The 11,550-nt window shown below is 38.2% G+C and overlaps 2 protein-coding genes across 4 annotated transcripts in view; both read left to right on the forward strand.

The window, feature by feature from the left end:
* The window catches only part of LOC143639426 (uncharacterized), an 831,269-nt gene that overhangs the window by 514,923 nt on the left and 304,796 nt on the right, over positions 1-11,550 (forward strand).
* Positions 1-11,550, forward strand: part of Jade3 (jade family PHD finger 3) — a 132,344-nt gene that overhangs the window by 112,577 nt on the left and 8,217 nt on the right. The gene's annotated exons all lie outside the window — the stretch shown is intronic.

The raw sequence follows: 11,550 nt of genomic DNA on the forward strand, positions 1-11,550 counted from the left end.
TCCAAGGCTTAAAAGCAAAAGAAAGAGCTATGCAGATGTTTAGGGTAATAATGTTCCAAGCAGAAGAAACAGCCATTAGAAAGGCTATAAGATAGGATTGTCTGGCCTATTTGAGCAACTGAAAAGAGGCTAGTGAGATAGAATGGAGTATGTAGGAAGAGGAAGTTAAAGGGATTACTCAGGGGCCTGATTAATTATGGCAGAGGTTGGCAATTTTTTGCTACAATTGGCCAGATACTAAATACATTAGGCTTTGTGAACCATGTATCTTGATTGCAACTACTTAAAACACTGCCTTTGTAGCATGAAGACAGCAATAGACAATACTTAAAGAAAAGAACATGGCCATATCCCAATAAAACTTCATTTTTAGACTCTGAAAATAAATTTCATATAAGTTTTACATGTCACAAAATATTGTTCTTTTGGTGGGCATGGTGGTACATGCCTATAATCCCAGCTACTTGGGAAGCTGAAGCAAGAATATCACAAGTTTGAGGCCAGCCTGAGAAATTTAGCAAGATCCTATCTCAATTTTTTTTTAATTAAAGGACTTGGGGCTGCGGTTGTGGCTCAGCAGTAGAGCGCTCTCCTAGCACCTGTGAGGCCCTGGGTTCAATCCTCAGCACCACATAAAAATAAATAAATAAAATAAAGGTGTTGTGTCCAACTACAACTAAAAAATAAATATTTTAAAATCATTAAAGGATTGGTTGGGGTTGTGGCTCAGTAGTAGAGCACTTGCCTAGCATGTGTGAGGCACCAGGGTTCGATTCTCAGTACCACACATAAATAATAAATAAAGGTCCATCAACATCTAAAAAGTATATATTAAATAAAGAACCAGAGATGTAACTCAGTGGTAAAGTACCCTCAGTTCAATCCCTAATACACCAAAGAAAAATTTCTTCTCTGGATTTAAAAAAAAAAAAAATTTCCTTCTATTCTTCGCTCATGGAGCACAAAAAACAAGTGACCAACTGCATTTAGTTTGTGGACGTAGTTTGCCAGCTCCTGGTAACAGCTTCCAGAAGCCTTATAAATCTTTAATTCTTATACTGAGTTAAGAGGGATTCATTGGCAGGTTTTAAGCAGCCAATTGATAGCATTTTTTTTTCAATACTGGAGATTGAATTCAGAGGCGTTTTACCTCTGAGTAAACATCCCCAACCCTTTTTATGTCATTTTGAGACAAGGTCTTGCTATGTTGCCAAGGCTGGCCTTGAAATTGCAATGCTCCTGCCCCAGCCTCCTGAGTTTCTGAGACTGAAGTTGTATACCATCATACCAGCAATTTATATTTTTTAGATATAATATTGTGGTATGAAAATAATACAGAGAACAGGGCACTGTGAGGTGAAGATGAAACAAGAATGGCCATCTACCAAAACCCACTAAAGCCGGATGGTGGGTATACAGAGAGTTTATTATATTATTCTATTATGTAGGTTTTTCCATAGGAAAAGTTTTTTTAAAAAGCATTCTAGCTACTCTGTTGAGAATAGAGCCAGACATGGTAGCCCATGCCTGTAATCCTAGCTAAGCAGGAGGCTCAAGGCAGGAGGATCACTTGAGTCTAGGAGTTAAGTAACAGTTTGGGCAGTAAAGACCCTTTCTTTAAAAAAAAAAAAATAGACTGTGAGGACAGAAGTTTAGAAGCAAGAAAAGCAATTAGAAGGAAATGCAATGAGAGAGGTGATTGGTAGCTTTGACCACAGTGGTAGCTCTTGAAATGGTAAAACATACTTGGATTCTGGATGAATGTTGAAGGTGGAGCCAACAGGATTTACTATGCATCAGATATGAGGTGTGAGAGAAGGAAAGGATTTAAGGATAACACCACAATTTTTACCCAAAAGGGGGAGGATGAACTTTGGATAAACTGTAAAAGGAATCTGCAGATAGAACAGATTTGAGGGAGAAAATCAGGAATTCCATTTGGGACACTTAAGTTTGAGGTATCTATCACATACCATAGTCAAAGTGTCAAACTGGCAGTTGTTGACATGAATCTGGAGTTTAGGAGGAAGTCTTAGACCAAAAACATAAATTTGGCAGGCACTGGCATATGAATAGTTTTAAAGTGTCGAGTGGGTAAGTTCACCAACTGAGTCAGAATAGATAGAGGGAAGAACGGTATCAAGGACTGGACCTTAGCTTTCCAGAGTTAGTAAATCAAGAAGAATAGGAACAGCTAGCAGAAGAGACTAAAAAGATACCCACCAGGTAGAGAGGCAAAAAATCAAGAGAGTGTAGTTGCCTTCAAAACCAAGAAAAGAAAGCATTTTAAGAAGCGAAAGCTCCATGGTGTTACCTCCATGCTGAGGTAAGATGAGGACCATACATGGATCCCTGTATTTAGCAATGTGTTATTGGTGATCTATATAAGCAGTTTATGTGGAGTGGAGATGGACAAAACTACATAGCCAAGGGGCAAGGCAAAGAACTAGGATAGGAACAGTCTAGATACACAGATTAAAAAAGTCTTTTAGATGGAAGAAATATAACTATGTACATATATTTATTAACAGGACAGAACAGTATGCATTCAAAGGGAGTGACTGAGTTAGGGAGAAAGTTGTAGCAGGAAAGTTTTTTCAGTAGGTAAAAAAGGATGGGGGTGCTGGGGCTATAGCTCAGTGGCAGAGCGCTTGCCTAGCATGTGTGAGGCACTGGGTTCGATCCTCAGTACCACATTAAAAATAAATAAATAAAGACATTCTGTCCATCTACAACTACAAAAATTTTTAAAAAAAGAAGATGGAGCAAAGTGTGCTAGTGAGGGGTGCTTTAGACAAAAACACAGATAGTTGTTCCAGGAAACAGGCTTGAAGGGCAGAGTATGTGAATGCAGTTTTAAGTAGGAACACTAGTGGGAATCTACAGTATTTCTCTTTTGATTTTTGTAATTTTCTAAGTATTATTGCAAGCAGAATCATCAGCTGATAATGTGGATATGGGTGAGGTCTAGAGGTTTAAGGAGAAAGGTGTGAAATGTTTTCTATCCTGGGAAATGTGATGTAAGTAGCCAATGGCATTAAAGGCAGTCCCATCCCCACTTCTGAGCAAAGGTGGTAAACTTTAGGTGATCTTTTTGTTTAGTTTGGTTTTTGTTGTTTTGTTCTGTAGTGCTGGGAATAGAACCCAGGACCTTGTACATGCTAGGAAAGTGCTCTGCCACTGAGCTGTATCCCTAGCCTCAGATGACCTTCTGCCCCACACCCCATATCTACAGATGAAAACCAGGGCCCCATGCATGCTAGGCAAGCTACAAACCCCAACCCCACCAGGTGACCTTCTTAAATGTGATTGTATTTTTCTCCACCTATGTTCTGCTTATACTGAAAGTGGTCTTCGTTTTCCACAGTTGACAACTGGATAGGAAGTCCAGTTTGGTTTGTAAGAAAACAAACCAAAAAAATTGTTTTCCTTTTAAACCATGACTAAATAAAAGTAAATTTCAAATCCATTCATGATCCAGCATCTTGCTTCCCTGTACAGGAATCAGAAACACGGAAAACAAATACAGTAATTTAGTAGGTATCAAGTTTTGTTAGTATAATTGTTTTTTGGAGTTCTATTTAAGAGTCTCTATAATTATGAACGTATCTTGGGCATTTAGCTTTTTTTGTATTTAGCTTATAAATGCTTTATGGAAGTCTTTTAACTGTGAATTGTGTTTTGTCTGGCTTCTTCTGGCAATGAGAATATCCTTCAGTCCTCCACTTTTAATTTGGAAACATCCTCTGGGCAAGGATAAAAATTGTAACACCAGCAGTTTGGGGGTCCAGACCAGCCAATATCTGTAGCCTCCACATTTAGGAACTAGAACCATCCTTTCTCCTGAATACAAAGGCTTCTGATATTCCTGGTGCAGATCCTAAAGTCCGGGTTCAAATCAGGTACAGCCCTGGATTTTGCCTAGACTGTGTACACAGTCCTTACCTCTAACTGCCAGCAGCTTTCCAGAACTCCTGTAGCATACTTCTCTCTCTCTCTCTCTCTCTCTCTCTCTCTCTCTCTCTCTCTCTCTCTCTCTCTCTCTCCTTTTTTTATTTTTTTTTTTTTGGTACCAGGGATTGAACTTGGGGCACTTACCCACAGAGCCACATCCCCAGCCCTGTTTTGTATTTTTTTTTATTTTTTTATTTTTTTAAAAAACAATTGACTTTATTTATTTATTTTTTAATATTTGGCAGACACAACATCTTTGTTTGTATGTGGTGCTGAGGATCGAACCCGGGCCGCACGCATGCCAGGCGAGCGCGCTACCGCTTGAGCCACATCTCCAGCCCCCCTGTTTTGTATTTTAATTAGAGACAGGGTCTCATTGAGTTGCTTGGGGCCTCACTAAGTTGCTGAGACTGGCTTTGAACTCACAATCTTCCTAAGCTGCTGGGATTACAGGTGTGTGCCACCATGCCCAGCTAATACTTCTCTATCTTATGTTCAAGCCCCACTCATTCTAGATCCAGATGCTTTAGGCATTCCTGAGTGTAAAGAAAGAATAGTGGTTAAGAATATGGCCTTTGAAGGGCTGGGGTTTTGGCTCAGTGGTAGAGTGCTCACCTAGCACGTACAAGGCCCTGGGTTCGATCCTCAGCACCACATAAAAATAAATAAATATAATAAAGGCATTGTGTCCAACTACAACTAAAAAAATAAATATTAAAAAAAAATATGGCCTTTGGAGTCAGGCTTCTGGAGTTTAAATCCTGATTCCACCTCTTGCTGGTTACACAGGCTTGGAAAAAATAACTAACATATCTGGACTTAAGTTTCCACATCTATAAATGAAGATGTTAATAGTACTTACTTAAGATGGTAAGAGTTTTAGCATACTGCCTAGAAAGATAGTAAATACTCAGTGTTAGTTATACTAGTAATAGTACTTGTCATTTTTATTTATATTATTATGCTCTAGAGTCAATCTAACTTTGCTAATAGAAAGCTCTATCATTCATCCACCCAAACTGAATAGAATCATTAAACATTTGGGGTTTGGGTAGACAGTAGAGGGATGGGACCCTGTCCAAAGACATATATACAAGTATACTGAAATAAGGATAAAATGGTGGGCCACCAAGAGTTTACTGTTTGGCATGAGAGAAGTGAATTTTTTTTAAAAACAAAATCTTCACCACATAGGAAAGTATTAAGTAAGCAAGTACATCTACTCAGTGACTATTAAAGATGGTATATTGGAGAGAAAAAAATGAAATATTGAGGGAAAGTGCCTTATTATTATTCTCAGTTTGAGGAGTTTTAGTGTTTGGGGGGGGGGTTTGTTTGTTTGTTTTGTTTTGTGTTTGTTTGTTGCACTGGGAAATCAAAAACAGGAGCACTTGACCATTAAACTACATCCCAGCCCTTTTTATTTTTTGAGGCAAGGTCTCAATGAGTTGCTTAAGGTCTCACTAAGTTGCTAAGTCTGGCCTTGAACTTGAAATCCTGAATTGCTGGGAATTATATATATATATAGTCAGTATGTTCTTGTTCTATGACAGTTATGGTCCCTCTTTCTGTATTTGTGGGGAGGCGGTACTGGGGGTTTAACCCAGGGGCAATTTACCACTTAGCTATATCCATAGCCTTTTTTTATTTTTTATTTTGAGATAGGGTCTCACTAAGTTGCTTTGGGCCTCACTATGTTGTTGAGGCTACTTGAATTTGCAATCCTCCTGTCTCAGCCTCCCAAGTCACTGGGATTACAGGCACATGCCACTGCACCTAGCTATGGTCCCTGTCTTGTAGAAGCTCAGAGTATGTTAAGAGAGGCCAGACATAAACACAGAAGAAGTTACCTAACACTGCAATGCCATCTCCACAGACCTTTAGGCCCTTAAGGATGAGAGATCAGAAGGGCTGGTGGTCACTACAGGTGCTGGAATTTTAAGTATGCAGTGGCTGAAGTGAGTATTGTAAACTAGCATGGACCATTTATGGCATTGTTTTTGTAACCAAGTTTTGAGCAGATTGCTCTGACTCCATCCATTTCTCTGTTCATCCAAATAGACATTGTCCTGTGGCAGTATAAGAACTGCTGAGGACAGGGCTAAGATATGGCTCAGTTGGTAGAGTGCTTGCCTTGAATGCACAAGGCCCTGGGTTCAATCCCCAGCACCACAAAAAAAAAAAAAAAAGAGAGAGCTGGGGTCGTAGCTCAGTTGGTAGCGCATTTGCCTTGCATGTGTGAGGCCCTGGGTTCAATCCTCAGCACCACATAAAGACAAATAAATAAAATAAAGGTATTGTGTCTGTCTACAACTAAAAAGTTTTTTTTTTTAAATAGAACTGTTGAAGACATATGCACCAGGTGTTTGCTATTCCAGTCAGGGTGTTATCTGCTCTTGAGGAAGACACGATGTTTAAAGAACAGCAGTTTGGGGTTTTTTTTCGTGGTGCTGTGACTCAAACCCAGAGCTTCACACATGATAGGCAAGTGCTCTACTAATGAGCTACATCCCCAGCCCAAAATATCTCTGTAAAAAGAAAATAATACATAAGTTAATGTCTTAATTCTTTAATCAGTTTCTGGTGTTCTTTTTTTCTTTTAAAGAATTTAACCATTATTTTATTTATTTGTTTGTTGTTGTTTATTTGTTTTTATGTGGTGTTGAAGATCGAACCCAGGGCCTTACCTGTCCCAGGCAAGCACTCTACCACTGAGCTACAACCCCAGCCCTCTGGTGTTCTTTTTCAAGATTATTGTTCCAGCCACCCTATCTGGTCCCATTCCTACCCCACAGAAACTCTCCTCACAAATGTGGATGTGTAAATAAATAAATATTTTTAAATGGATATGTAAGGGTAGCATTTTTCCCCCTAATGAAAGATTTTCTTCTCAGTATTGGAGGTTAAACCAGATCCTTGAGCATGCTAGGCAAGCTCTCTGCCATTGAGATACATCCCCAGCCCTAATGAAATCATTTTTCTAAGTCTGTTTACTTCTATGTCTTCTGAAGAATATATAGAAAATATTTCTTATTTTCCCCCTTTAGAAGTAAATAAACTACAATAAGATACTACTTCATACCCACTGGAGTGCCAAAGATAAGAAAGGGTAACAATAATGGTTGGCAAAGATGTGGAAAAAATGGAACTCTTCTGTGTTGCTGGTGAAGTTGTGAAATGATGTGGCTGCTGTGAAAAAGTTTGACAATTTTTCAAAACAGTCAACAAAAGTGACCCCATAAACCAGTGATTCCATTTCTAAGTAGGTACCCATATTTTGAAATTTCCCCAAGACTGTCTTTAGATTCATTAATTCACTAGAAGTACTCACAGAATGTGGAAAGCCATTATGTGCAGTTATAATTTATTTTAGTGAAAGGAAACACAGATTAGAATTAGCCAAAGGAAAAGGGCACATAGGGCATGGTCTAGGACAGAACGGGAGCATAACTTCTATTGATACCCTTCCAGGGGAGCTGATCAGAGAGAGCTTATTTCTCCCAGAAACAATGTGTGATACACCAGGCTATTGTCAACCTGCAAAGCTCAGCCAATATCATTGGGGCTTGACCATGTAGACACACCTGACCATCCACGTGGATGACCTCAGTTCCAGGTCCCTCTAGAGGTCAGGCTGATGCCACATGGTCCAAAGCCTGCACTGTAAATCATGCTGTTAGCATAGACTATCTGACTTGGCCCAACGCTGCCAGGTAATTAAAGACAGCTCTTGTCAGATAGGTCAGACATCCCAAGGGCTTCAAAGTTACCTCTCAGAGGCTAGAGGCAAAGGGCCAAACCTTTCTTTGGAGAAGGGTAATTCTTTACTGCACAATACTCATGAAAAATAAAAACATATAGTCATATAGAAACTTCTATATGAGTTTTCATAGCAGCATTGTTTTATAATAGCCAAAAGTGAAAAACACACAGATGTCTATCAACTAATGAATGGATTAATAAATGGGATATATCCTTACAATGGAATATATTTTGGCCATAAACAAGATTGAAGTGTTTGAGTTTTGTTTTGTTGTTGGTAATGGTAGTGGTACTGGGAATTGAACCCAAAATGTTTTAACACTGAGCTACATCCCTAGTTCTGTTTAATTTTTGAGACAGGGTCTCACTAAGTTGCTTGAGGCTGGCTTTGCATTTTCAATCCCCCTGACTCAGCCTCCTGAGTTGCTGGAATTACAGGTGTGTGCCACTGTGCCTGACAGAATTGAAATTCTAACATATGCTATGATACTGATGAACCTTAAAAACATGCCAAATGAAAGAAGCCAAACACAAATAGCTACATCTTGTATGATTCCACTTATGTGAAAGGTCCAGAATGAGCAAATCTATAGCAATAGAAAATTGATTAGTGATTTCTTGGGTTTGGGGTTGGGAACAGAGAGTGACTACAAATGAGTACAAGATTTCTTTTTGGAGGTGATGAAGATGGAATTAGGTAGTGATGGTAGCTGTACAACCCTATGAATATACTGAAAACTATTGAAATGTTAATTTAAAATTGGTGAGTTTTGTAATGTGTAAGATGTCTCAGTAAACCTGGGGGGTTGTGTTATTTCAGTGAGTGGATGTGATAACCACACTGATATACATATAGTACCATGTATAAAGATGTTTGTATGAGTGCTACTTGCTCAACACAGTAAAAGCAGTTATTTCAGTTAAAATATTTTTTTAAAAAATTAGGACTGGGGTTGTAACTTGGTGGAAAGCTTGTGTAGCACGTGAGAGGCACTGGGTTCGATCCTCAGCACCACATAAAAATAATAAATAAATTAAATAAAGGTATAAAAATTGAGGTGTTTCTAAAATTTTAAGAATAAACATGGGTTTTAAGGGGCATAATAACACCTCCCCTCATCTTTAGTGGTTAGAGTAAAAATAAATGATATACATGCAAAGACATTTTGTTTAGTAGAATATGCCTTTATCTCTTCAGAAAAAAATAAGTAGGTATTTGGACTGGAGATGTAGCTTAATGGTAGAGCATTTGCCTAGCATGCATGAGGCTTTAGGACTGATGTACACCACCATTAAAAATGTATTTTTGTGTGTGTCATGCTGAAAATTTAACTCAGGACCTTATGGGTGCCAGGCAAGCACTGTACCACTGAGCCACATTCCCAGCAAGAAATAAGTATTTGAGTGGTTCCAAAACCTAGTTGGCATTTCTTCTTTATCACCAAAGTATATAGACCTCCAGTTATAAATAGCACAGAATGACCTTTTCTTAAACAAGATGAATTTTATGTATGTATGTATGTGTATATATACGTATGTATGTACTGGGGATTAAACCCAGAGGTGCTCTACCACTGAGCTATATCCCTAGCCCTTTTTATTTTTTATTTTGAGACAGGGTCTCACTAAGTTGCCCAGGCTGGCCTTGAACTTGCGATCCTCCTGCCTCAGCCTCCTGAGTCGCTGGGATAACAGGCGTGTGCCACCGCACCCAGTTTATGGCAGTTTCCTAAGAGACATTCCATTTTTCATATAAGTACCAAATTCTTATCTGTGTATTGTCTTTTATTTTGAGTAATCTATATTAATGTATTTACATTCTATAAGTTTGATCTGAGAGAGATAATCTCTTTTTAGCTTCTTATTGGTAGTAGTAGTAGTAGTAGCAGTAGCAGTAGCAGTAGCAGTAGCAGTAGCAGTAGCAGTAGCAGTAGCAGTAGCAGTAGTAGTAGTAGTAGTAGTAGTAGTGTGTTTGTGAAGGGGATCTCATTATGTTGCTCAGGCTAGCCTCAAACTCACAATCCTCCCGCCTCAGCCTCCTAAGTGGATGGGACTTTTATTGTATGTCACAGGTTCATCCCCTTAAAAAGAAAATCATTTTTTTTTCTTCCCATATTTGTATCTGTTATTAAACAGCAAAAGAGCACTATGGCCAACACTTTTAATCTTTTGCTAAAGAATGCCCTTTACTACTTGTTTTTGAAATGTCTGGCTAGTTTCTTAGCCAAATGATAATAAAAGGTACTCAGATAAAAGTATGTTCTGGGTTTTCATTATCCTCATTTTCATGAGGCTTGCCAAATCTGTGGAAATTTTAAGCATACAGATTTTAGTGTGATGTAGCAAAATTTTCTGATACAACTGGCCAAAGCTGGGGAGGGCTGTAGTAGGAGATTGTGAGCTTTTTGTCAGTGAAAGAGTATAATATGTGACTAGATTATACTACTTATTTGGAAGGTGAAGGGGAGTGGGTTGAAGATCTAAAATAAAGTACTATAGAGGAAGTTCAAGCAATAATAAATGTGAGACTAGATTAGATGATGTTAGAATTATATTCCATCCCTTGAATTCTTTATCCTGTGAAATTAGCTTAAATGAGATCTTCCCCCAATAAAGCTTTGATGTTTGCCAGTATTCTCTTAGGTGTCTGAGGAGACCTGTCAGACTTTGCATTCTTTCTGTCTTTGTTCATATCCATGGTCATTCTCTGTTTAACAATTATCAAACCCCTGATACATAGAGCAGCGGGCCCTCCAGAGGTAGGCTTCCAAAGCTTTGAGACTTAGAAAAATTCCCAATATTTCCTTAGAAATAATTCCTCTCTTGCTTTCCTCTCTTTTCTACTTAAACATATAAGTGTACCCCTGTAATTTAAATCTTTGGAAGGAAAGCTGTAACATTGTAATCACAACATATAGCAATTAAATCTAAGGAAAGTACAAGAAATGAAGCTATCATGGACCAAATTCTTTCTACTATGCCTCCTTTCTACTATTCACTGATGAATATTCAGTGTATACTCCACAGTAATGTTTAAAAAATGTTGTAAATCTATGAATGAATGGCAGAATATTATAAACACATTCAGAACGTCTATAACCACACTTTTTAATAGAGCTTTCTGATGGAATTGTTTTATGTCTGTGCTGTTTCATATGGTTGGAATGTGGCTAGTATAACTAAGGAGCTACACTTTTCATTATATATAATTTTAATTAAAATTTCTGTGGTGCTGAGGATTGAGCCCAGGGCCTTGCATGTGGTAGGCAAGTGCTTTACCACTGGACTACATCCCTAGCCCAATTTTAATTAACTTAAGATTTAAATAGACATTCATGACTAGTTGACTACTATGTTGGACAGCTCAATTCTACAATAATAATTTCTAGAAGTTGGGTTACTCAGATATTATAATTTCTATGACCTTTTAAAATATTTGTTTTTATTATTATTATTTGTAGTTCTAGGGTTCAAACCCAGGGCCTCCTGCACATTAGGCAACTGCTCTACCACTGAGCCACACACCCCCAACAACCTTTATAGAACCAATGGATGTTCTGGCAATAATATTGACTTTGTTTTTATTTTCATTTGTTCAAAAGCATTTTCTGATCAACTGCTTATTCAGTAATTGATAATGATTTCCAAAATTAATGACGCAGCTTCTGTCTTTAGGATCTATGGCTAGAGAACTTACAGTGTGAAAATTACTACTATAAAAGGATATATAGGGAGTTATGGGAGACCCAGAGAAGAGACCTCATAAGTGTTTCTATAAGTTGCTAAAGGCTTCTCAGAAAAACTGAATGTTTAGCTAGGTGTGGTGGCACAGAC

The sequence above is a fragment of the Callospermophilus lateralis genome, chromosome X (assembly GCF_048772815.1).
Source record: "Callospermophilus lateralis isolate mCalLat2 chromosome X, mCalLat2.hap1, whole genome shotgun sequence".
In the NCBI taxonomy this organism is placed as follows: Eukaryota; Metazoa; Chordata; class Mammalia; order Rodentia; family Sciuridae; genus Callospermophilus; species Callospermophilus lateralis.